General features: G+C 44.5%; 1 protein-coding gene across 3 annotated transcripts in view; it reads right to left on the bottom strand.

Annotated features, from left to right (window-relative positions):
* ALPK1 (alpha kinase 1) overlaps window positions 1–26,133 on the bottom strand; it is a 184,988-nt gene that overhangs the window by 136,110 nt on the left and 22,745 nt on the right. For 2 of the 3 annotated variants that reach the window (XM_088448335.1, XM_088448333.1), the window contains exon 2: window positions 12,929–12,975. The gene's annotated coding sequence lies outside the window, so the exon portion shown is untranslated. Of the gene's footprint in view, window positions 1–12,928; window positions 12,976–13,252; window positions 13,321–26,133 lie in introns of those variants that run through there. The other variant, XM_088448334.1, reaches the window with a different exon arrangement.

Below are 26,133 nucleotides of genomic sequence, written 5' to 3' on the forward strand. Positions count from 1 at the left end.
GAGGGCCCAGCGAAGAAGGACGAGAGCATGCTGGACCAAGGAGTGGCTGCTACAAAGGGATACCCGCTCTCACATGTCCCTGCTGATGGAGATCAAGGAGAACAACCCGGACGACTATCGGAAGTACCTGCGCATGGATGACGCCAGCTTCCAAGAATTGCTGCATCTGGTGACCCCCCACATCAAGAGACAGGACACAAGGTGGCGGAGGGCAATCCCTGCTGAAGACAGACTGGTGGTTACCCTAAGGTACCTGGCTACAGGAAGGTCACTGGAAGACCTGAAGTTTGGGACACTCATCTCACCTCAGTCCTTGGGCGTCATCATTCCGGAGACCTGCAAAGCCATCGTGAAAGTGCTACAGTACCAGTATTGCAAGGTAAGTTAAAAAAAAACACAACACTTTGTTTTCTTGTGTAAAGAAAAAAATGTATATTTTTATTTTTTTCTAAAACAAATAAAAAAATATCCTTCATTTACTACAATGTGCACTGACCTGCAGGCAACTGAAAGTGTGCACTAAACTGTGTGCAAAATACTTTGTTTATAACAACTTTACAAAAGATCATTAGCACCAAATTTTATGAATCCCAATAGGTAGCTGGCTGTATGTGATAGGGTGGGTCAGACGCCAGTTTGAACAGGCCAATACACACATGGCACAAGTACACATTGTGGCCCCGGCTTCCAGCAATGTGTACTTGTGCCATGTGCGTAGTGACCTTGTCCAAATGGCGTCATCACCACCCTATCCCATGCAGCAAGCACCTATTAGAATTCATAAAATTTGGTGATATTAAAATCAAGAAAAAATGTACATCTCTATATATTGGGGCATCCAGCAGAGCATTATACAAGGTGGTGCTGGTGCTTGGTGGGGGCGTAATATCTAACTGGGCAGGGGGGGGGGCGGACATACCTATTTGGGGCAGGGGAAAATAGCATTGGATCTGCAATGTATGTAGAATTTGAGATATTTTTGCTCATACAGCGACTCAAGAGGTCGTAGTTTTACCTTAAAAAATTTCTTTGGATATCTGCATCCAGATTTCTCAATGTGCTGTTCACATGAGCTGTGAAATCATCTATTGCATCTGGGGGTTTCTGCAGCAGCCGTTCTGCGTTTTGTAAAAAATGGTCCTCACGTTCTGTAAAATTCTCCTGCCTTTTTTTGGGGTTGTTGAGAAGATGAGGGTCCAGGTGGAACTTGAGTTTGCTATTCTCCAGGTCACTGACGCCACCGAGCAGACTGAGGTCCGGTGTGGATGTTAAATTAGGGTCTTGGGTGGGAGTCTATATGGGGAAAAAAGATATAAAAAATATTATTGTCATGTTTTAACATCTTTTTTTACTATTTTTACAGTTTCCTAACACCGTGGAGGAGTGGACCAGCATCGCGGAAGATTTTGAACAACGTTGGAATTTCCCTAACTGCGGAGGAGCCATCGATGGGAAACACATCCGCATCAACCCACCTGCCAACACCGGATCATATTACTACAACTACAAAGGATTCTTCAGCATCGTTCTCATGGCAGTGGTGAATGCCAACTACGAATTTCTGTTTGAGAATGTCGGCAAGAATGGTCGTGCTTCGGATGGTGGATCCTTCAAAAAGACGGCTTTCTACCAGAGACTCGCCAACAAAACCCTCAAACTGCCCTCACCGGACCAGACAAAGCACGGCCTAAATTACGTTTTCGTTGCAGACGAGGCTTTTGCATTACATGAACGTGTGATGAAGCCATTTGCACACAGGGGCCTGACCAGAGAGAAAAGGATATACAACTACCGTCTATCCCGGGCACGGCGCATTGTGGAAAATGCGTTTGGAATAATGAGCAACCGCTTCCGCATTTTCCACACCACCATCAATCTACATGTGAAGAAGATAGACTGAGTCGTGATGGCGTGCTGTGTGCTGCACAACTTTCTGCGAAGAAAATCTACTCAACGAGGACCAGTCCCTGCTAGACCAGAAGATGTAGGACCCCTGGAGGACATTGAACATTTGACATCTGTGTCTGCACCACCAACTACAACAACATCCACCACACGTGCCAAAGAAGTGAGGGAGGAGTAGATGACCTATTTCAATGGACCAGGTGCTGTACCATGGCAGGAGGACTGTCTGTGAACTACTGACTAAATTGGACATTTGGGATTTAACAACAAAAACATTAAGGATTTTGGTTTAAACTGTGTCACTACTTACCAAGACTTCTGCAACCTCATCATCTCCCTTACGCTGAGACATCAAGGTGATTGATTCCCTTTGAGGCTCTTGTTCACTGATGAATGACATAATTTGATAGTACCACAGCGCAGGAGTATATAATTCATCTGTAGCCGCTCCTGATTTTTTGGAGTCATCCACCTTCTTTTTTTGTTTGATGTACACTGTCCTGATATTTTGAATCTTTTGCCGTACAGTTTTCAGGTCTGCATCAGATATGTATTTTTTCGTATACGCCAACAGTTCCTCTAGTGTGGCCAACTTGTGCGACTTATTGTGGTACTTCCGAGAACTGATCATCCACAGACACTCTTTCGAGTGCAGGATTTCAATGAATCCTGTAACGAATTCACGTTCTGAATCCATGGACATAGTTTTGTTAAATGTAATGTTGTTATAGTTCACATTTTTAATGTTTTAATATTTTCTTTTTTACAGGTTTTTAAAGGTTTGTTATGTTATTCTAATCATGTATTCTTTTACAGGAATGTTATGTGTTTATTGCTTGGTAATATAATGTTTTTCTTTGTTTGACAGTATGGGTTTTCCACCTTTGGGCCTGTCGTTGTGGTAGAACTACAGATCCCAGGATGCCCTAAAAACAGTTTCAAAGGTGGGTGGCAGGTCATCCTGGGATCTGTAGTTCCACAACACCTGGAGACCGAAAGGTAGAAGACCCCCAGCTTTAAATAATGTGTGTTTTTAAATGTATTGTATGGTGATTTTTTTGTAAAATACGTGTTTATTTATTTATTTATTTGATGTATTACACACATTGGTGGGCAGTGGGAGCTTAATGTATGACCCAGCCACCTCCCGCCTCAATACGGCAGGCGGTGGCTGGGTCATGCATTTATTACCTGGGGGCACACATTGGTGGGCAGTGGGAGCTTAATGCATGACCCAGCCACCGCCCGCCTCAATACGGCGGGCGGTGGCTGGGTCATGCATTTATTACCTGGGGGCACACATTGGTGGGCAGTGGGGAGCACATATTGGTGGTCAGTGTGCTTGTATTTAAACTGTACCAATACTCACCAAAAATGATCAAAAACAAGAATCCAGTGTGCAGGCTCCTCAATGTGCGACTGTCTTGCTCCATACACGATGCTGCACAAGATGGCGATGGGGCGTGTCCAGGCTTCTGTCAGTCAAATTCCGCATTGTGTGATGAATCGTACGATTCATCGTGAGGAAAAAAACCCTCACGATCGGCTTCCATCGTGTTCATGGTTGGCTAATCTGCCCTACAGCACGGCAGATCAGAAGATGCGATGTACGACGAGCGGGGACACGCATCGTTATCGTGCTCGTGAGTATAAACTCACGATTTGTACTTTTTTTACCCGATTCGTCGAAATCGGCCAAATCGTGTAAAATGTCGCTATATGTGTGGGCACCTTTATTCTCTATTCACTTTAATTCTATTGAACCTTGCCATTTATTCTCTGTATGTATCAGTACGAGAATTGATTTGTGTCCCCCATATACGCATAATCCTATTGTAATCACACTAACCCTTCATAAGCCATTACTACTGATGCAAGACATGGCAGCATGCACATATATTCAGAAATAGGCTGCGCAATCCTATAATTATTACCCACAGACTAATCACTGTATAGTCAATTTTAATATTTGTTTCCACAAAATTATGGTAACTTTGTTAATATGAATTAGCTATATCTTGCAACAAAGTTATCAGTAATGGTCCACAATGGCAGGTTTGAATAGATGAATTTAATGCAGAGAAAGTCAAAGCCAATATCAGGGCATATGCTTTACTGTTTTAGGTGATATTACCGTCTTCAGTGGATTTCATATGATGAAAAAGCAGGTAAACACGCTGGTGGTTGCTCTTAGGGCCTCCAGACCCGCTCGCGAGCGGGTCGATGGCCGGCAAGTGCGCACGCGCGAGCCCCGTAGGAAGTGAATTTTCACTCGCTGCGGGACTCACTACAAGATGGGGCGGCTGGCGATTGACAGCTCGCCCCGTTTTGTAGGCATGCAGGGGGGGTGGCTGGACAAACAGAGGCGTTCCTGAAGGAATGCATGCCATTTGTGGGCAGCCCTACTGACATCACCAGTGATGTCAGTAGAGAACTTCCTGCTCTATTAGAACAGGAAGTTCAGTGGGACTTGCAGTGGACGAGACCCTACCACAAGGGTCTCGTCGCAAGCCTGATGGTCGTGATAATCGCGACCATCGCCAGGCCGCCAGCAAAAGCTGTGGGTGGTCACCCACAGCTTAGCGAGCGACCTGGAGGCCGGTGAAAAAAAAAAACCGTCCCGCCCTAATTCAGAGCCTTAGTCACCAGAGGAATGGAGCTCTGATAGTTGTCCTTAGTGCACGGATCAGATGCTGTTGATTATTCCCAGGCTTGTGTATTGATCTATACAAGGAGTCATGTAGAGTATAGGCTGCCATTGATAGTAACCTGCCACTGCTCCGGAGCTCCGATGGGGATGGCAGCATGCACACACCGGAAAGCATATCTGGTTTTAAGGGAAATATGGCAGTTATAAGTGAAGCATTTGGTTCTGGTTCTATCATGGTATTACCGGTGTGATTCATAACAGTGTGATGAACTCAGCGCTGTAGTGGGTAACTGGACGGACAAATATTGTAAAAGAGTAACAGGTTTAGGGGACTATGCAGCAATAATAACAACATCAGTGCCTCATCATGACCAGTATGATTGTTTTTAAACATAGTCATCACAATTATGCATTAAAACTGTATGTAGGGACAGCGGTTGTGAGAACCTTGCAGGATTCTTTGACATTTTCAAAATACTCCTCCAGACTTTGTGACACTGCATGCTCGCGCAGTTGGATTTACTGAAACACTTCATCTGAGGATGGATACTATGCCGGGGAGGGATCGCAAGAACCATCTTCTGCAAAAATATCTCCATAGTCACCTGAGGATGACAGCAGCCTTCAGGCCAAAACTAGGGTCAGCCTGCATTGAGAATAATGGGGACTGCGGTCTGTAGCCATAGTTAGACCTCTGCAGGATATTTCTATGATATATCCACTTACAGGATTACATTATTTTGTGTGTTTCTTCTCTGTCTTTCCTATCTTGAGAAATACTTATTATATAGATAAGTAATGGAGTATGAAAGTGTATGTCTGTCTGTTTATCCTTTATGCACGGTCAGAGTTTTGTACCTAACTCCAGCAAATGTGGCATGGTGGTGCAGTTTGAACAGAATTAGGATTTTGGCTATAACCCTGATTCATTTGCGTGCACTGCTAGTCGCAGATTCACGATTATCGGGAATCTGCGCATGCGCAGGACCTGTTCTGCACATGTGTAGAATGGGTCATGCGTGATCGCACGCAGGCCCCCATATGCCTCTGTCTAACTAACAGGCAGAGATGTTTATGGGGCAGGGGCGGCCTGCGTTCCCTAAAACGTGGAAGGTGTCGCCCCTAGTTTCTGGGAGTGGCAAGGTCAAAATATGCGTCCAAGGACGGAGATTCCTGGCCTCGCATGCTGGCCAGCCTGCGTAAACTGAGGCTTACTCAGTTGGCCAACTCCGTCCAACATTGCGACCAATGGTCACAGTGGTGATCTCAGGCTGCGACCTCGGTTGCAGTGCTAGCATCGCAGATGCAGCCGGAGGTGTAAGATACCTCCTGTTGCATTTGCAGTTTAGCAAAGACGGAATTGCAAAGCTGCTTGTGTCTGGCTTTGCAGTTCCGTCCTCTGCTCAATCAGACCCTATATTTGAAGTTAGCCAGGGCCTTGAATGTCTGCATGGTGCCCACCAAGTAGACCATAGAGTCTCTGATTTAAAAATTTTGGTATAAGCAAGTTCACTCAGGATGTCTTCCAGTACCTAAAACTGCACTGATCTGAAGGCACAGGCTGGTATGTACCAGTGGGCTCCAATGGAAGAGCAGTGAGTCGGAGGATCAACTGTCTCACTGCACCTGCACTGACAGTTACTAATTTCCACCAATCACATTTTGTTATGCCATGGTCTCCAATGTACAAAATGAAGGCTGCAGATGTACTTCAAGGTCCATTCTTCAACCCAGGCAACGCTGGTTATCCCAGCTAGTAAGCAAATAACACCTGAAAAGAAGTAAACTGTTTATTTTCACATTTGTGTCTCTCATCCCCCTTTCTTAGTGCCCAGGGTTCTATACAATCATTTTTCTTACTGTAGAAAAAAGCTTTGGTTTCTGGCAAACAGAACATTTTAATGACACTGTCCGATGACTCAAACTGCGCCATGAAATGAGGAAGAGCCATTGGATTTAAACCTTTGTCCAAATTTAGATAACATAGATTAGTCTGTTGATTTTAAGTGTTTGTTCGTATTGCTTGATCGCCTGACACAGAACTCCTCCTCTTTACATTTTTAAACTCCAGTTCTACTCCATTGTGAACATTCATTTTACGGTCTCATTAACAGTATCAATGCTATCCTGGAGTGTCTTATGCAGAGTTACAGAATTCAGTTCTATGAACAACACAGATATAATTTATATTTTCAGTTTGAAATACTCAGGTCTATGGACCTGATTCAGAGAGTTGAACACTATCGCCGCCGCAGCTGCAAATTTGTATGCAGCTGCCAAAAGTTTCAAATGTTGCAGCACCCGAGGTATGTATTGAGACGCCAACCTGCGACTTTGTGGTTCCAAGCATCTGCATAAAATGTTGCAGCAACTGCGTACAAAGACGCAGAATCGGTCACAGATCATTTGACCATTGCAGTTCTAAGTGAGTCTATGGTCGCACAGAACTGCCGTGGGAATTGAGACGCCGGAGCTAAATTTTTTCATATAAAATAGAGAAAATTATTAGTTTTTAACAATAATGAACACTGGACTGAACCAGTTGGTGGGATAATACCATAGCAGGGAGACAAAAAGCAGGGGTCAGCCTGCAATAACATTAACCAGCCCCAAACAGGTCAGCCCTGGGCTGGAATTCCTCAGAAAATAGGGTCCTTCTGCCCGAGTAACTACCAGCTCTGGGCTATTCCTCGCATCACTGGTGGATGTGGATGCGGGGTTAATGGTTAAATAATAGATAATAATGTTATTCATTACAAGTGAACTACTTGTACCAGCAAGCCGGCCCTGCCATGATGGCACTTGTGGAACAACAAGAGCCAGAATTCCAGGACATTAAGGGCCCTCTGGCATGGAATGGGATTGAAATACCGATGGCTCAACAGCCGCTGGTTCAAATCCTGACAGTGGAAGGCAGACAGTAGAAGATCCCGACACCTGGTGGTAAGTGTCCTAACCCTCCCTTAGGGGTGTCTAACCATAACCTCCCCCTTTAGTGCCTAACCCTAACCTCCCCACAGGGGGTGCCTAAGCCTAACCCCACTTCCCTGTACCCTAAACCAAACCCTCCTGGGGGGGTGCCTAACCCTTACCTCCCCCTCCCAGTGGTGCCTGACCCTAACCCTCCCTTCCCCTAGCCTAACCCTAACCTTCCCCAGGGAGGTGCCTAACTCTAAGTCTCCCCAGGGGGTCCCTAAACCTAACCCACCATCCCCGCACTAAGTTTTATACTTACCCGGCACATGACGATTGGGATGGCGGTAGTCGGTCTTCCCGGCGTCAGGATTAAGATAGGCGTTAGTATTTCAACGCTTATCTTAAGTCCTGTGTCGGGCAGGTAGTGTCGGGATTTAGACCGATGGCATTGCATCCGGCGGTCTATTAACTACATCCCCTTTGGCACCTGTAGTCTGTCTGTAAAGAAAATATTAAAATAACCATAGTACACACACCAAATGTTGTAATCCTTGGTCTATGTAGGCATCAATAGGTCTTAATAAAATGAAAAAAGAAAAATCTCACCGGTCATACACTCTACACAGTGCCTAACTCAAAATGAGCAGTCACTCGTGGTCACTGACATTGACATGTATGGAGAAGCACCGATTAGCTGAGAGTGGAACTCCCAGCCAATCAGCGCTTCCCCATTCATGTCAATGGCACTTACAGTGACTGGTGTCATTGCGTGCCTGTGGGGATCTGTGATTATATTTTTAATTTAGCAAAACCTATGGATGCCTACATGGACCAAAGTGGAGGCCACTCAAGGATTTGGCAAGTATGTAATTGGTATAATTTTTTTTTAGTAATAAAGGATTACAACCTTTGGTGTGAGAGTACTGTGGTTATTTTAATACCAGTATGCCGGGGCTGGCTTGAAGTCCACCTGTAACAACAATATTATATATTATCTACCCATTATTACCCCGCATCCACCACCACCAGGGATGCAGGGAAGAACCCAGGGCTGGTAGTTTCTTGTGAAGGTGAACGTCATTTTATTTTGGGGTCCCCACTTTCTGAAAAATACCAGCCCTGGATGTATGTCTTTTTTTTGTGCTCTATGTCTCTCTGCTATGACATTATTCACCCAGCTGTTTCAGTTTGGTGTTGGTTACTGGAAAGTTAGGGAAACCCACACCATTTTGCTCTCCTATTTTCCAATACCAGACTAGAGGTACAGGGCTGGGTATTGATTTATTTATTTTTTTTTGGGAAGGGAGGGACACCACTTTTTTTTTTTTTTAGCTTTAATTATCATGCTGCTAACAGCAGCATCTAAACTAGCAGCTTTGGAGAACTGTGTTGGTAATATATAAAATTTTCTACTAGGCTTTTAATTTTAGGTTATTAGTTCTTGAGTAATGAAAACATTCTATAGGGTCATATAGTTTATTAAATTGCCATTCTGTCTGCCCCTATGTTTCATAGATGTACTATAATCTTTTAAATGGTCATGTGTTTGTGCTGCTGCTCTGTTGCTTCGTGTAATTAATATTTATTATAATTAAATATCAAGCCTGTTACTCTGCTGCTACTCTGGCTTGAATAATCTGTATTGGCCTGAGACCAGTAATTTCTGATTTGCTGGTTGGAGAAGTGTGTTGGTAATAAATAATATTTTTTTCTACTAAGCTTTTACTTTTAGGCTATTTGTTCTTGATTACTGAAAACATTCTACAGGGTCAAACAGTTTGTAAAACTGCCCTCCTGTATGCCAATGCTGTGCCGCTATGTTTCATAGATGTTCTATATTCTTTTCAACTGCCATGTGTTTGTGCCACTGCTCTGTGGCTTAGTTTAGCCAGCCAGCTCCCTGCAGCATATGCCTAATATTGGTGAAAACAATATTGTGAGCTGGTCAAAATTTGACTGGAAATGAATGTTATTGATGTTAATAATACTGCCAAAACAAAAACAGGCTCTAATTACATTATTTTAGCACTTTTTTAAAGTAATCCAGATCCAAAACCAAAACATTTGAGGGTGGTCTTGCAAAAATCAAACCACAACGGAGATTTAGATTGTGCTTTCCTGGGAGGCGTCTATTCAGATGGTCCGTTTTATGGGTGCGTTACAGAAGTTTCTCGTGCGTGTCGCTGAAGTGGTTGCGTACACAGACGCTGAAATCGCTTACATCGGGGCCATACTCAGATAGGAAATCTGCACCTGCCATAGGGCTGGAGCAAGTTTCAAAGGAGAATGTAAAGACGCTACGAACGCCGACAGTGGGCATATCAGACCTTACACATTCGGAAGCACGTATGCACACCAGGGAAGGGCTTTGTAGTAGCATTTGCATAAAGTCGCAGACATGCGACCGGCAACAGACGCAGACACATCTGACTCAGAATCAAGCCAATTAACTTTAATGATGCTTTACATTAAACTGTATCTTCAGGACACAAACACTGGAGCACTATAGGCTTACCACCCTCTCAAAAACAGACATGCGACTCGTCCATTGTTGTCTCATGTACGGTGTCTCGTATATCTGCTATGAAAGATTGAAACTCAGAGTTGCCCATACTCCTCCTGCGTAGCCATCTTAACAAGCTAACGTCCAGCACAGATTCACATCAGGGGCATATCTATAATGGGTGCAGGGTGTGCGGTGTCCATGGGGGGCCCGCACCGCACACCCTGCACCCATATTATCTAAAACTTAGCTCTCTGAGGTGCCACGTCGGGTGTCTCAGCGCCGCGGCCATTTCTCCAGCGTTTTGCGCATTCGCAGTGAGGAAATCACTCTAGTGCCCAGAGTCTACTGATGTTGCGGTGGCCGGCCAGCCACATTAGTCAGCTGCCGGCCGCCGGGAAGAGAGGAGGGGGCCCCGGTCGGGGAATGCACACGGGCCCCCTCCTCTCTTAAGAGGCCCCTGATTCACAGTATTGTTGGATGCCCTATCTTGGACAAATTCATTATGGTAAAATATTCTCTCCAGTTCGCTATGATCGATATGACAGTGCTCTGGGAGTTATTTAAAGTGATTGAAATAATGTTGTAGTCGTCTTCTGATTTGTGCTTACAATAAGATTCTTATGATTTGCTTTGAATTTTCTTTGATCTCTCTAGTTATACTCATGCAGGACCGTTCACAGACTGATAAATTTATTTTTAAATCAATGAAAATACTTTTAATTGCACACAGGTGTACTCCCATTATGTGACCTCTGAAAACAAAAGATTTTTCCAGAGTTTTTTTAAGTGTATCTAGATTTGGCCTAACACCTTAAGATTATCCAACCTGTTGGAATGAAAACCTGGCAATGGTTAGGAGCTAATGACTATTGACCATTTGCTCCCAAACCCAGGAAAACAGACAAAAATGGATTTATCCAATTTGTCTGAACGACAGTTTTCATCCGGTTTCCATTGTTTAGGAGCAAATAGTCGATTGTCATTTGCTCGAATACACTACCAGATGTTCGTTCCAAACAGCCAACCAGTTGGCTGGTGGGAGTGATAATCTTTACATGTATGGCCATCTTAAGTAATATTAATTTAAACAATTAGTTATTACATATTTATGCAATCAATTAGTGTTTGATTCGAGAACACATTTGGAAGTGTCAATACATCTGAAGTAATTTTAATTGGAGAGAGGTAATGGCAGGGTACTAAAAGCATCAAGTTTATATATTTTCATGGGAAGAAAATCTAAGAAGATAAAATAGAGGACCAGAGACTGATATATGTAAATGAGGACTTAATTCTGATAGAGACGAAAGAGGTATAAATTGAGAGCGCAAAAAAAAAAAAGAGTTTGGTGATGGTTTAATTATGTGAAATGCAGCAGTCTTAATTTATTAGAATAGGGAAGTATAAGTTACATGTAACAGAGGATAAATTATTTCAGATTTTAGGAAGTGCAGTTTCCGGAGAATAAAGCAGACAAAAGCATTGTCATCTGCACTTCTCTTAAACTGCAATTCCACACACACATGACACTGTATCATTTACATTAGACCCTCATTTCTTGTAAAATTACTTTACACAGCTAGTATTATATAGCTACTTTATTTTATAATATAGATAACGTTACTTTGGATTATCATACATGGCAACTTCATTATATAAATATTATAGCCTGCAAGTTGTGGCCAATGTATAGCTTTTGGCGATTGAGTCACAAAATTAAAATAGTCAAATTTTTTTTTAAGGCAAAACCAACGTGATGTTACTTTAACAATACTGCAGCTTTGAATCTTGTGGCTACATTCCCAAAATATCTGCACTTGCTGTAACTAACAGAGCATTACACTTGGCCAATGATTTGTTTGTGAAAGCTGCATACGATTTACGGTGGTTTTAATATTGCTTTGTAAAACGATGAAGCAAACTTGTACACGATCCCTTCCACCACTGTCTTCACATAAACAATTGTCCAACTCATTGTTTTTCACTACAGAATGAGAAATCACATTATCATTCAGTTCAATCCTTTCCATCACTATGTACAGACTGCAGACTGATGGATTTACACGCTGGGGATTGCTAATGATATCACAGCAAACATAACAAGCGTGCAATGTTTTGTCAGTATCTATTAGAGATCGCTAGTGAGTGAGTGTCTCAACACACTGACTCGAATCATTCAGATGAGTGAATGATTCGAGTCACTCAGTGTTTGGTGTGTCCAGACACTCACCTCCCCTAGCCTCTCTGCCAGTGGGAGCTAGTGAATGGCAGCTCCGCCCCCTACACTGCTGATCCGACCTGATCATACTTCTGTGCACTGTGTCAGATCAGCAGTGTAGGGGGCGGAGCTGTCAGCGACTCACTGAGTCGTGCAGCTACTGCCAGGGCTCAGGGAGTTCACTGACTCAGGAGAGTCATTGAGAACCCTGAGCTGTAGTGCTGGGCTGCGGGGGGTGGAGCTGTCAGCGACTCACTCTGAGTCGCTGGCTCCCCTGCTGGCTCCAGCGCTGCTCTATCTAAAGAGCCGTGTCTCGAGACACTTCACTGAGTTGAGCCATGAGGCTCAACTCAGTGAGGTGAATTGATCTGCCCATCCCTAGTATCTATCAGTTTCAGCTCTACCAACACTGAACAATAACCTTAATGCTTCCTGTTAGAAAATTAGTTTGGGATAGTTACCCTTTAAACCTGCATGACTTTATATTTCCTTATCTATAATATTATGGATCAAAAAGTGTAATGAGAAAAGACAAACTGTCTATGCACCATATGATATTGTATGAATGATACACTAAAACCTGTAACATTCTACAACATGTTGTTCATGTGTGGGTAGCATGCTTACCATTTTCATTTATCAAAAAAACACAGCTGTATTGTTATCAGGTCTTATAAAGCAAGATGAGAAAAAAGCAAATGAGAAACTTCATGCATGTAATGTTAACACTCACCTTTCTTACACGTTGAAAGTGGATGATCGAAGTCTGTAATGTTACAGCTGCAGGGAAATGTGAAAACAAAACACGTTAAGTGTACAATGTTATGAAAAGCACAATGTTTATACAAGTGCAGTATGTGTTCTTGAAAATTCAGATTTTTTTTTTAGTCACTAGACCACTTTGTGGGTGAGCATCATGCAGATGAAATCCTGTGGGTTGAACACAGAGCCGGCGCTACCACTACATGAACTAAGGCTATTGCCTAGGTTGCCAAGTTTAGGTGGTGCCTAGAACACTGAATGACCTGCTGTCACACACTCTGTATTTCTCATTTACCTCTCAGTGCTCCCCACATTAGGTGCCGGGACGCTGACCTGTGAAGCTGCTCTTCCATGTCAGTGATGTCACAGGCCAGCGACACACTCCAAGTCTGCCAAACAGCCGCTTGCTCCACACAAGATACTGTGAAAGGAGGGAGGATAATGGTGCATCACTTAAGGAGAGGTGTCTGAGGTGACCGATGCCTAACGTGCTTATATCAGTCATTGACGTACATTGTTATTTCATTCTGCTACCTGACTACCCAAAGCTTCACACATTAGCATTCAACTTGTAGTAACTGCTGAGGAAGAGTAATACTGAAAAGACAAAATAGCTCTGCAACCAGCTCTATCAGCCTTAAGCTGGGTACACACCTAGCAAATATATCTGCAGATCAACTGATCTGTAGATATATCTGCTGATGATGGTTGTTCATTCACACTGAACAACCATCATCTGTCATCTGGCCGCGGCGCGACCCCCTCCCCACGGCCTTTGCTGCGAGTGTATGGGCGGCCAGATGACCGCCCATACACACAGCACGATGGACAGTTATATCTGCAGATATATCTGCCATCGGCTGTGCAAAACAGCCGACACGATATGTCTGAACAACTTTGTTCACAGACATAACGCTGGTACACACTGGCCGATGGGCACATGATATATTGGCCAATCAATTGATTGGCCAATATATCTGCCAGTGTGTACGCAGCATTAGGGGAATATGATAACAACCTGCACATCTGCCTGGACATGTGATCGACTTGTGAGTGAATTCAACTCTCACTGGAAGACAGTAGAGGTGTGAACGAGGAATGAGAGACAACATTGTTATTATGTGTTTGATGCAGTTTGCACAAATTGTGTTAGAGATGGTGTTAGAGAGAACCTTACCCAGTACGGATCATGCTATTTTGTATACAGTCAGGTGCATAAATATTGGGACATTGACAGAATTTTCATATTTTGGCCTCTATTCACCATCAGAATGGCTTTGAAATGAAACAAACAAGATGTGCTTTAACTGCAGACTTTCAGATTTAATTTGAGGGTAATTACATCCAAATCAGGTGAACGGTGTAGGAATTACAACGGTTTCTATATGTGCCTCACACTTTTTAAGGGGCCAAAAGTAATGGGACTATCAACTCAAAAGCTATTTCATGGACAGGTGTGGGCTATTCCCTCATTATTTCATTATCAATTAAGCAGGTAAAAGGTCTGGAGTTGATTTTAGGTGTGACATTTGCATTTGGAATCAATTGCTGTCGACTCTCAATATGAGATCCAAAGAGCTGTCACTATCAGTGAAGCAAGCCATCATTAGGCTGAAAAATCAAAACAAACCCATCAGAGAGATAGCAAAAATATTAGGTGTGGCCAAATCAACTGTTTGGAACATTCTTAAGAAGAAAGAACGCACCGGAGAGCTCAGCAACACCCAAAAACCCGGAAGACCATGGAAAACAACTGTAGTGGATGACAGAAGAATTATTTCCCTGGTGAAGAAAAACCCCTTCACTACAGTTGGCCAAATCAAGAACACTCTCCAGGAGGTAGGTGTATATGTGTCAAAGTCAACAATCAAGAGAAGACTTCACAAGAGTGAATATAGAGGGTTCACCACAAGATGTAAACCATTGGTGAGCCACAAAATCAGGAAGACCAGATTCGAGTTTGCCAAACAACATCTAAAAAAGCCATTACAGTTCTGGAACAACATCCTATGGACAGATGAGACAAAGATCAACTTGTACCAGAGTGATGAGAAGAGAAGAGTATGGAGAAGGAAAGGGACAGCTCATGATCCAAAACATACCACCTCATCAATGAAGCATGGTGGTGGTTGTGTCATGGCGTGGGCATGTATGGCTGCCAATGGAACTGGTTCCCTTGTATTTATTGATGATGTGACTGCTGATAAAAGCAACAGAATGAATTCTGAAGTGTTTCGGGCAATATTGTATGCTCATATTCAGTCAAATGCTTCAGAACTCATTGGACGGCGCTTCACAGTGCAGATGGACAATGACCCGAAGCATACTGCAAAAGCAACCAAAGAGTTTTTTAAGGCTAAAAAGTGGAATGTTATGCAATGGCCAAGTCAATCCCCTGACCTGAATCCGATTGAGCATGTATTTCACTCGATGAAGACAAAACTGAAGGGAAAATTCCCCAAGAAGAAGCAGGAACTGAAGACATTTGCAGTAGAGGCCTGGCAGAGCATCACCAGGGATGAAACCCAGCGTCTGGTGATGTCTATGCATTCCAGACTTCAGGCTGTAAATACCTGCAAAGGATTTGTAACAAAGTATTAAAAAGTGAACGTTAGATTTAGGATTGTTTAGTTTGTCCCATTACTTTTGGCCCCTTAAAAAGTGGGAGAAACATATAGAAATCGTTGTAATTCCTACACCGTTCACCTGATTTGGATGTAATTACTCTCAAATTAAATCTGAAAGTCTGAAGCTAAAGCACATCTTGTTTGTTTCATTTCAAAGCCATTGTGGTGGTGAATAAAGGCCAAAATATGAAAATTCTGTCAATGTCCCAATATTTATGCACCTGACTGTATATTTTTGAGTCTATGGAGCACTGTGTGCACAACTATTCTTAGCCCTTAGCGGTTTCTTAATTGGTTTAGCTTCTTTTTCTATGCATACAGAAATAAATTAGCACATGCACAATTCATAAAAAGCAATACCACTATTGTAAAGATTTCTATGCATAATGCAATACACATAAATGTGTATTAATTCAAACACTCGTAGAATTACAGAACAATACTCTCACTCCTTACCATGTCAATGTACCACAACCATCTAGGGTACACAAGTTAATAATATAGTTGACTAGACAAGTATTGTTATGTTCTGGGTTATTTGTGGACCCGGGGTGGTAGCAGGTGCGAACACAGAAGCGGGTTAGAATTAAAAACTAGGTTTTTTAATAAGTGCTTGAGTAGACATAAAATATGGCAGTAAATAAAAGTCCAGGAATATATAAATGTGCACAAGAGTTCTGTGGTGGGAGTAATGGGTTAATGTCCAAGTAGAAACAATTAGAGCTGTCCAGGTGTGCAGGTAGTGAGACTGAAAATAATCAAGCCAGGTATGCAGGTAGTGAACTGAAGCAAAATGAGCAGGATGTCAGCAGGCTCAGGCACTCAGGTATGGGCAAGGGTGATGGAGGAAGCAGGGTAGTCCAGTGGAAGCTAGGAGCTGACAGGCAGACTGGCAGACAGCGAATTCACAGGAACAGGATAAGCACAGAGAACTCCCTCTCAGCTAGGCTGAGATACACATTGCACTGGCCAAGAAGGAAGGCACTGACCCTTCCTAAATACCCCATGCCGTGCTGTTACTAGCCGGAGGGAACATGTGACTCGCCAGGATTGGCCAGCCGCATCATATGGCCAGAAGGCAAGATGGCGGCACCCATGCCAAACGGAATGGAGATGCCGCCAGGCCTTACCAGCGCAGAGTGACAACAGGCCCGCACAACAACGCGCGCAGCCAAAGCCCCCCGCCAGACACCAGCTCCACCACCAGACAGCCCGCGCCACAATGACCTCACAGGTAACACACGCCTAGCGCCATGCTGAAATACCCTGGCCGTGACAAGTATATTTTTCACATCCTCAAAAATTTACATTTTGTGGGTAGTCAAGGAGAGAGAGTCAAGAAACTATGGAATCATAAAATATACCAAATTCAGTGCATACAAGTACATACATTCTGGGGGAATTTCGACCAGATGACAGAGCCAGCAGCTGTGCGCTATTTATTGTGCTATCCATAAAAAGAACAAAATTACACTATGGGAGTGATTCAGCAGTGGAAAGAATTGCAAAGCTGCACACATGCAGCTTTGTAATTCCAACCTTGCAAATATGCAAATTCAGCAGGAGGTGTATGACACCCCCGACTGCATTTGCGATCTCAGCATTGTGACCGAGGTCGCAGGCTGGGATCACCATCCCATCCTCAGCTTACTTAGGCTGGCCGGATTGCAAGGCCAGGAGACTGCAGTCAACGTAGTCCCTGGCCTTGCAACTCCCGGAAAATGAGGCGGACTAGCCCCAGTTTCCGGAAATGCTGGTGGACCCTCCCCCGCACCACCCCTTAAATGCCTCTGCAGAGGCATCGAAGGGGCTGCATGCGATTATGCAGGACCCATTCTGCACGCTCGCAGAATGGGTCCTGCACATGCGCTGATTCCCGATAATTGGGAATCTGCGTTCAGCATTGCACTTGCAATACTGAATCAGCCCCTATACTCATTCGTTACAATACTGCACAATAAACATTTATATACAACCATTCCCAGATCTCTCACTCCTGTTATCAGGACTCCCCAATTCACAACACTGGACAAGCAAACTAACCTCTTACATTCAAACGGTCATAACACATCTCTTCAGGGATCCTTCAAAAACTAGATGGGAGAGGGTTTATACAGCAATATTTATAAGAAAAAGGAGATATGTATCAAACCTTCTAAAGAGGACAAATGGAGGAGTTGCCATTAGCTCCCAATCAGCTTCTAACTATGAATTATCAAGTACATTCTATAAAATGATAGCCAAAGGTTGATTGGGCAACTTCTCCACCTGACCTCTTTTAGAATTTTTGATAAATCTATCTCAAAGGGGTAAATTCACTAAAGTGAGAGTTTTTGGAAGTGGAGATGTTGCCCATAGCAACCAATCAGATTCTACTTAACATTTAACTAGTACCTTCTAGAAGATAATAGCTAGAATCTGAATAGTTGCTATGGGCAACATCTACACTTCTAAAAACTCTCACTTTAGTAAATTTACCCCAAAGTTTCTCTCTGTATAACGATCAACTGTTATGATTTTGAATTACAGGGGTCTGTCCAACTGTGCTGAAAGCCCTTACTTTGGCCTCAATTCAATAAGAATTGAATAGCTATTGAAAAGCCATTCAATCCAGCGCGCTGTTTTGTTGGAAAATGCCCGTTCTCGCGCCTTAAACATGTGTTTAGTCACAAGAACCGGCATTCTCAGACTTAAGTACCTGGCACGATGCTGTGTCCGCTGCACTAAGGGAAGAAAATGGCATAGCGCCAGCAGTTTTGTCGGATTTCTGCTCGCACCCCAGGAGGGATGCGATAAGAAATCCTTCAGGTCGGGCTTAACAGCGCACTTTGAATTATTGAGCCCATAGAGCCAACTGCTGGGAATAATGAGAGGGTGTGTGTGGAAATGAAGGGGCCTATTTAGGGGGAGGAAGGATAGAGATGACCTAGCGCTGCAGAAGTGCCAAGTATGACCTTAGGGGACGTAGCACATCCCAATATTGTGTGACCACTTCCAGCATGACACAACCACACCCTATTTTTTAGAAGCTTGTGCTTTCCTGATTCCCAAACCCAAATATTGGTAGGTAGGTCTGCACAGAATTTGCCTCACACCTATTTTTCTTTTAATAAACTAAAGAAACTGCATTGTGATCCTCTCTCAAATTGTGAACCAAGCTCTAGCGCTCATAGCCAGGGCTGCGAGCTGTACAATGTGGGCTCCTCACACAAAAGCCACAACCAGAATGGCACGATGACAGGCGGGGATGCTCAAACTATAGCAGGAAAACCTCAGCTTGGTGTTAAAGTTGGACACAGCCCCATCCTGTTCAGCACAGGTTTGACTTCCCCATGTTTCACCCTAGAGAAAATCCAGCTTTGTGCTGATAGCTTTGGGGCTGATCCCATCTCCACTGGATGGTTAGTATTTAAAATGCAAATAGAATTTCAATACTTGGCTCTACTGGTCCCAGCAAGTCCTGCCCACCATAAACTGCTTTGGTTTGCTGGCATTTATAGAACTGACAGCTTGCCCTGGTAGTCGGGGTCCGCCGAGATTTGCAGTGCCACATAGTAAAATACACCAACATCGTAGTAAAAGTCCTTTTTCAGCTGTCAGCACAGGGCTAGTTTTTCCAAGGGGAGTGGCTTGCATTATTTTTCTGAAGCAGATTCCCCTAGGGCAGGGGTTCCCAAACTATGCGCCGTGGCACCCTGGGGTGCCTCAGGATACTTGCAGGGGTGCCTCAGCTTGGTGGTCCAACACCAAATCAAATGATTTATTATCAATGTAATGTAAATATGTGGACAAACAGAAGCGCAGACCTGTTCCCCAACATATAACTGAACCTAAGGATTACAGGGAAGCACAATTCACTTAATCGTTTTTTTTCTGAATTTCTCATTAACAAACTTTTGGCCTAGGGGTGCCTTGCAAACAATACTGATACTCGAGGGCGCCGTGATTCAAAAAAGTTTGGGAACCACTGCCCTAGGAATGCCTGGTGCAGAAAAGGCTGGGGGCTTCAGCCCACTTTGACTGATGGACTCTATCCTGCAGGTTTTATCTTGGATCAGTCATGGCTTGTACTGCATTTTATAAGATAAAGGACCTCATTCAGACCCGGTCGCAAGCGCTGAGCGCTCGCAACCGGATCGATGTTAAGGCCCTGCGCACGCGCAGCACCCGTACTGCATGTGCGCAAGCCCCGAAGCAAGAGAGAAACTCTCTTGCTCTGGAGCTCACTACAAAAGGGCCGGCTGTCGATGTTGATCGACAGCTCGGCCCGTTTTGTAGGCGGGGCAGGGGGGTGGCTACACTAACGGAGGCGTTCCTGACGGAACGCTTGCCGTTTTGTGGGAGGCCGCACTGACATCAGCAGTGATGTCAGTGGGAAGCTTCCTGCTCGATCAGAGCAGGAAGCTCCCTGGGGCTTGCGGTTGCCGAGACCCAACCTTAGGGTCTCGTCGCAATCCCGGATGGTCGCGATGGTCTTGACCATCGCGACCATCACCCTGGTCGGTTGCTAAGCTGTGGGTGGTAAAAGAAGCGGCCGCCCTCATTCAGAGAGAGCGATCGCTTCTTGCGACCGCCTCTGAATGAGGGCCAAAGACTTGATACATGTTTTTCCTTGGAAAGAGGTCAGTAATGTGGCCAATCCAGCCTGGTGCTGGTTGTGACTTTGGAGGGAATGCTATTTATCCACCCACATTAGCGTTAACCAGTCCAGGCAATTATTTTTGGAGTGAGGCGTACCAAAGATCCATGTCAATGATCATCATCAGCATAGAGTTATGTTCCAAGGGTCGAGCACATACAAGTGATAAACCTCCTGACACGTCCTAACTGTACTCAGCAAATGCTTTCTCATCTCTTCCCCGCTCCGTTTATTCAGGCGTAATAAGACACAAAGGATACAAAAAAAAAAAATCCCCAAAAACTATAGATGGATGCATGTACACATTTTTGCGCAGTACAAGAATGTGTATTTCGCATACAAAAATGGCTTGCTTATAACTCTACTGACCCCCTGTATGATCAGTTTGAACTTTACTGGTCGCACATCACTGTGGAAAATATAAAAAGGATAATAATAATAATAATAAAATACTTCTTAGCACTACACACATTTACCAATACATTATAAACCACTAGTACAGTCTTCTGCAGCAAGAGCATTTTTGCACCTTGAAATTAATTTCCCACATTTTCCCCTCAGCTTGCCTTAGTTTAAACACTACACTTAGAACCAGTATGTACTGTAGATGATTTCTAAAGCTATATGCAATAAAATCTGTGTTCAGGATAACAAGACTGAAAACTAGACAAAATGGGCCTGATGCAGAATTAGTGTTCTTTCTAGCACCCTGCACCTGTCACAACCTGTGCAGTTCCTTGTTCCTGCCTGGGGTGTCGCTCTCTGCTCTAGTGCTTCTAGCACACTCAGCTGCTGCTTAAACTGCTGAGATAGAGACCAGAGTGTGCTAGAGGAACCAAAGCAGAGAGCGAGACCCCAGGTAGGAAAAAGGAACTGCACGAATTGTGTTAGGTGCAGGGTGCTAGAATGAACACTACAGAATGGAATGTACACCACTCTGTACATGCCACAGTGGAAGATAACTTAAAAGCAAAAACAAAGCCCTTATACAGTATAACCTATGACTCTTTCTGCTTGAAGATAACTGGAGATAACAGCAACTGAAACTACCTAGTACTTGTGCATCACTTTGATAAACTGCTGACCTCTTCCCATGGCAGAAACTTGTAAAGTCAATATAATTATATAAACGGCAGTATAATTTACAGGCAGCTGTAACATGAGAAATAAAATCAAGGTCCACAAGGCAAACTTCAGCACATCCTAATAAGATCACACAAATTACAGATTTTAGGTTATGATGTAGAAAGAGGTAAAGCTGGTTGGATAACTTGTCATATGAGAAACATGCGGTCTATTAGTAGCGGATGTCTGGCGATCACCAGACAATATTATCTTGCTCTTTGTAAAAATTACATTTTCCATAGATGAGGGGAGGATGTTTTAATTTATATATAACAAAAAGACTACTGGTATTTTCTGAAAATGTATTATATTTTGAAAAATTTATAATTTCTGTGGGTGCTGCATAAGAAAATAAGTGATATTAATGTTGAAATGAAAGTGGAAAATGCACTGAGGACATGACTGATGAAACCCTCAAAAGTGAAGGGGTTAATAAGTGTGTTTAGAATAGAATGTGCATTTTAATAGAGAAGCATTAGTTACAGAGCATCCGGAAAGTATTCACAACGCTTCACTTTGTCCACATTTTGTTATGTTACAGCCTTATTCCAAAACTAAATAAATTCATTTTTGTCTTCAAAATTCTACACACAGTACCCCATAATGACAACTTGTAAAAATGTTTTTGAGATTTTTGTAAATTTAATAAAAAAAACAAAAAAAACCCCAATAAGAAATCACATGTACATAAGTATTCACGGCCTTTGCCATGAAGCTCAAAATTGAGCTCAGGTGCATCCTGTTTCCACTGATCATCCTTGCGATGTTCCTACAGCTTAATTGGAGTCCACCTGTGGTAAATTCAGTTGATTGGACATGATTTTGAAAGGTATACACCTGTCTATATAAGGTCCCACACTTGACAGTGCATGTCTGAGCACAAACCAAGCATAAAGTCCAAGGAATTGTCTGTAGACCTCCTAGACAGGATTGTCTCGAGGCACAAATCTGGGGAAGGGTAGAGAAAAATATCTGCTGCTTTGAAGGTCCCAATGAGCACCGTGGCCTCCATCATCTGTAAATGATAGAAGTTCGGAACCACCAGGACTCTTCCTATAGTTGGCCGGCCGTCTAAACTGAGCAATCGGGGGAGAAGGGCCCTAGTCAGGGAGGTGACCAAGAGCCCGATAGTCACTCTGTCAAAGCTACAGCATTCCTCTGTGGAGAGAGGAGAACCTTCCAGAAGGACAACCATCTCTGCAGCAATCCACCAATCAGGCCTGTATGGTAGAGTGGCCAGACGGAAGCCACTCATTAGTAAAAAGCACATGGCAACCCGCCTGGAGTTTGCCAAAAGCACCTGAAGGACTCAGACCATGATGAGACAAAGATTGAACTCTGTGGCATGAATGCCAGGCGTTATGTTTGGAGGAAACCAGGCACCGCTCATCACCAGGCCAATACCATCCCTACAGTGAAGCATGGTGGTGGCAGCACCATGGGGATGTTTTTCAACAGCAGGAACTGGGAGACTAGTCAGGATAGAGGGAAAGATGAATGCAGCAATGTACAGAGACATCCTGGATGAAAACCTGCTCCAGAGCGCTCTTGACCTCAGACTGGGGCGACGGTTCATCTTTCAGCAGGACAACGACCCTGTGAACACAGCCAAGATATCAAAGGAGTGGCTTCAGGACAACTCTGTGAATGTCCTTGAGTGGCCCAGCCAGAGCCCAGACTTGAATCCAATTGAACATCTCTGGAGAGATCTGAAAATGGCTGTGCACCGACGCTTCCCATCCAACCTGATGGAGCTTGAGAGGTGCTGCAAAGAGGAATGGGCGAAACTGCCCAAAGATAGGTGTGCCAAGCTTGTGGCATCATATTCAAAAAGACTTGAGGCTGTAATTGCTGCCAAAGGTACATCAACAAAGTATTGAGCAAAGGTTGTAAATACTAATGTACCTGTGATTTCTTTTTTTTTTTTTTATTATTAAATTAGCAAAAATCTAAAAAAAAACTTTACACGTTGTCATTATGGGGTATTGTGTGTAGAATTTTGAGGACAAAAATTAATTTATTCCATTTTGGAATAAGGCTGTAACATAAAATGTGGAAAAAGTGAAGTGAATACTTTCCAGATGCACTGTATATTGGGTAAACATTCCTTTATTATAAATAATGTGCATCTGACAATGCACTGCAAGTTGCTGTCTAAATGACGTCATCAACAGCAATGGTGGATCGAGGGGGGGTGATCGCCTCCCGACCCCTAGCAGCCAGAGCAGCATAGACCCGGCTGCCGCAGGACAGCAATCCCTGTCCCCATAGCAACCAGCAGCCGGTCATGTGACACTGCTGCGGGAGTCAAGGGGTGGAGATCCAAGCACTAGAGTGTGATTGTAAGATAATGTCTAAATTCCCTTCACGGAGAGGACCCTGATGTCATCAGTTACTGTCCAACGTCATTCCCTACCATCAATAGAAGGGGAATATAACCTTGTGGCGAGCAGCGCGATCCCGAAGCATGGCGAGTGCAGCGAGCCCCCGAGGGGACAACTTTCTTCTTTAGGTGGCCTAAATGGAACTGCACTTCCGCCCTCACTCACGTCACTTCCAGGTCCCTAGCATAAAGCAGAAATAAGCTCAACTGTGACTGTACCAGTTGTATACAGTAGCCGGTGTCCCCTCTGTGTGCGAGAGACGAGGAGCAGCGGGCATTTCCTGAGGACAAGCCCCCATCAGGAGGAAACAGCATGGCAGCCTACCCTGTGTGATCTTTAGTATTCTGGCAGCAGCTATATTACCGATCACAGTGGTTACTGGCGCCACTGCTACCTCCAGTGTGACTCTGTCATCTGCCTGTAGAGTCTGGCAGGGAAGGAGTTACCCGGATCCGCCCCGCCCGCTCAATCTATGCTACTGTAGATGTTCAGGCCGGACGTGGCAGTGAGCTGTGTGTCCCACACTGCTGGGGCTCCAGGAAGTGATCGGGCAGAGTAGCGTGGGAAGGTAGAACAAAGCGTCATCACAGGGACACCAGATACATAGTAGATGGGAGTCTGTTGGTACAGGCTCTCAGGGTGCCATCAACACGGACATGTTACATATATGTGTGTGTGCTTCCTAGAACACCTGTCCTCATACATTATATATACATATGAAGCAGTGATCGGGCTGGGCGACAAAATATGTGGGTCCCAGGGACCCGCCACTGTAAAAAAATGGGGTCTTACCTGACCGTTTCTGGTATTCTTTAGAGCTCTCCATATGCCCCTCAGACCTCCCCATATGCTACCACACATCCACACATATCCCTAGAATGCCCATTTGATACCCCCAATAGCATCAGTTTTGTACATAGAGGTCAGACTGCAGTCCCCATTGACAATAATGGGGAATGCAGTCTGCTGTGGTAGTTAGCCTTCTGCAGGAGATTTCTGTGAAATCTTCTGCATTAGACTGTTCTTACATAGCGGTGATAAATAAAATTATGTAGAAACTGTGGTTTCTGCATAATTTTATGAAAAACCGCAAATCAATAAATACATTTTAAAAATATACCAAAAATATATATTTTTTTCTCTTACATTTGAACAAAAATGCTCAAGGAATTCTCTCTTGTACACTCTTCTGTCCATTTATTCTGTGTGAGCTGGATGGGGACGGCTTCGCTCATCCTGCAGGTCCTTATGGCTCCTCGTCTTCTCGATGTATGGAAGGTGGAGCTAGGGATAGGAGTGGGAATCCGGGGACAAGAGTAGGAGGTGGGGAGCAGGGAACAGGACTAGGTGGTGCGGAGCCGGGAATAAAGGTAGGAGGTGGGGAGCCAAGAACAGAAGTAGGTGGTGGGGAGCCAGGAACAGGAGTAGGAAATGGGGAGCCGGTGACAGGAGGATTTGGAGAGCCTGAGATTATAGGTGGAGGGCAGCTGGGGACAGGGGAAGGCAGGGACAGAAGAGGCTGGGTGCCAGCAGGTATTAGAGGGGGAGGGAAGCCACATACAGGAGGAGGTGGAGGGGTAGGCAGGGACAGGAGAAGGGGCTATTAGTGGAGGGAGTCACAGGAGGAGTTAGAGGGGAGTTAGGCACAGGAGGGGTAGGCAGGGACAGGGGAAGGGGCTAGATGCCAGGTAATAGATGTGGAGGGGAGCCACATACAGGAGGCGGTAGAGGGGAGCTAGGGATAAGAGAAGGGGCTGGGTGCCACCGGATATTAGTGTGGTTGGGGAGCCACATACAAGAGGCTGTGGAGGAGAGCTTGATACAAGAGTAGGCAGGGACAGGAGAAGGGGCTGGGTGCCAGGTATTAGATGTCGAGGGAAGCCACATACAGGAGGAGGGGGAGGGGAGCTGAGGACAGAAGAAGGGTCTGGGTGCCGGGTATTAGATGTGGAGGGGAGTTAGCGACAGGAGCAGGAGTTGAGTGCCACTGGCTATTAGGGGGGGGAGGTGAGCCACATACAGGAGGAGGTGGAGGGGAGCTAGGGACAGGAGAACGGACTGGGTGCCACTGGGTATTAGAGGGGGAGGGGGCCACATACAGGAGGAGGTGGAGGGGAGCTGGGGAAAGTAGGGGCTGGGTGCCACATAGTATTAAAAGTGGATGGGAGGCGGGGATTAGAGGCAGAAAGCCGGTGACTGCAGGGGCCAGTTGCGCTGCGGTACTCTCATCCTCATTCACGGCAGGAGCCCGGCTGGCTATTCAGATACTGAGGCTGACAGCCTGACGCTAGCGATGGCCGTCCCAGGGGAGAAGAGAGGCACAGAGAGGGGGCGTGGCTTCGCACCTGCACTGTACTTAACCGCCAACGGTTAATCTTTGACTCTGTCCCCGGACCAGACC

The sequence above is a fragment of the Taudactylus pleione genome, unplaced genomic scaffold (genome assembly GCF_031769625.1).
Source record: "Taudactylus pleione unplaced genomic scaffold, aTauple2 ptg000454l, whole genome shotgun sequence".
In the NCBI taxonomy this organism is placed as follows: Eukaryota; Metazoa; Chordata; class Amphibia; order Anura; family Myobatrachidae; genus Taudactylus; species Taudactylus pleione.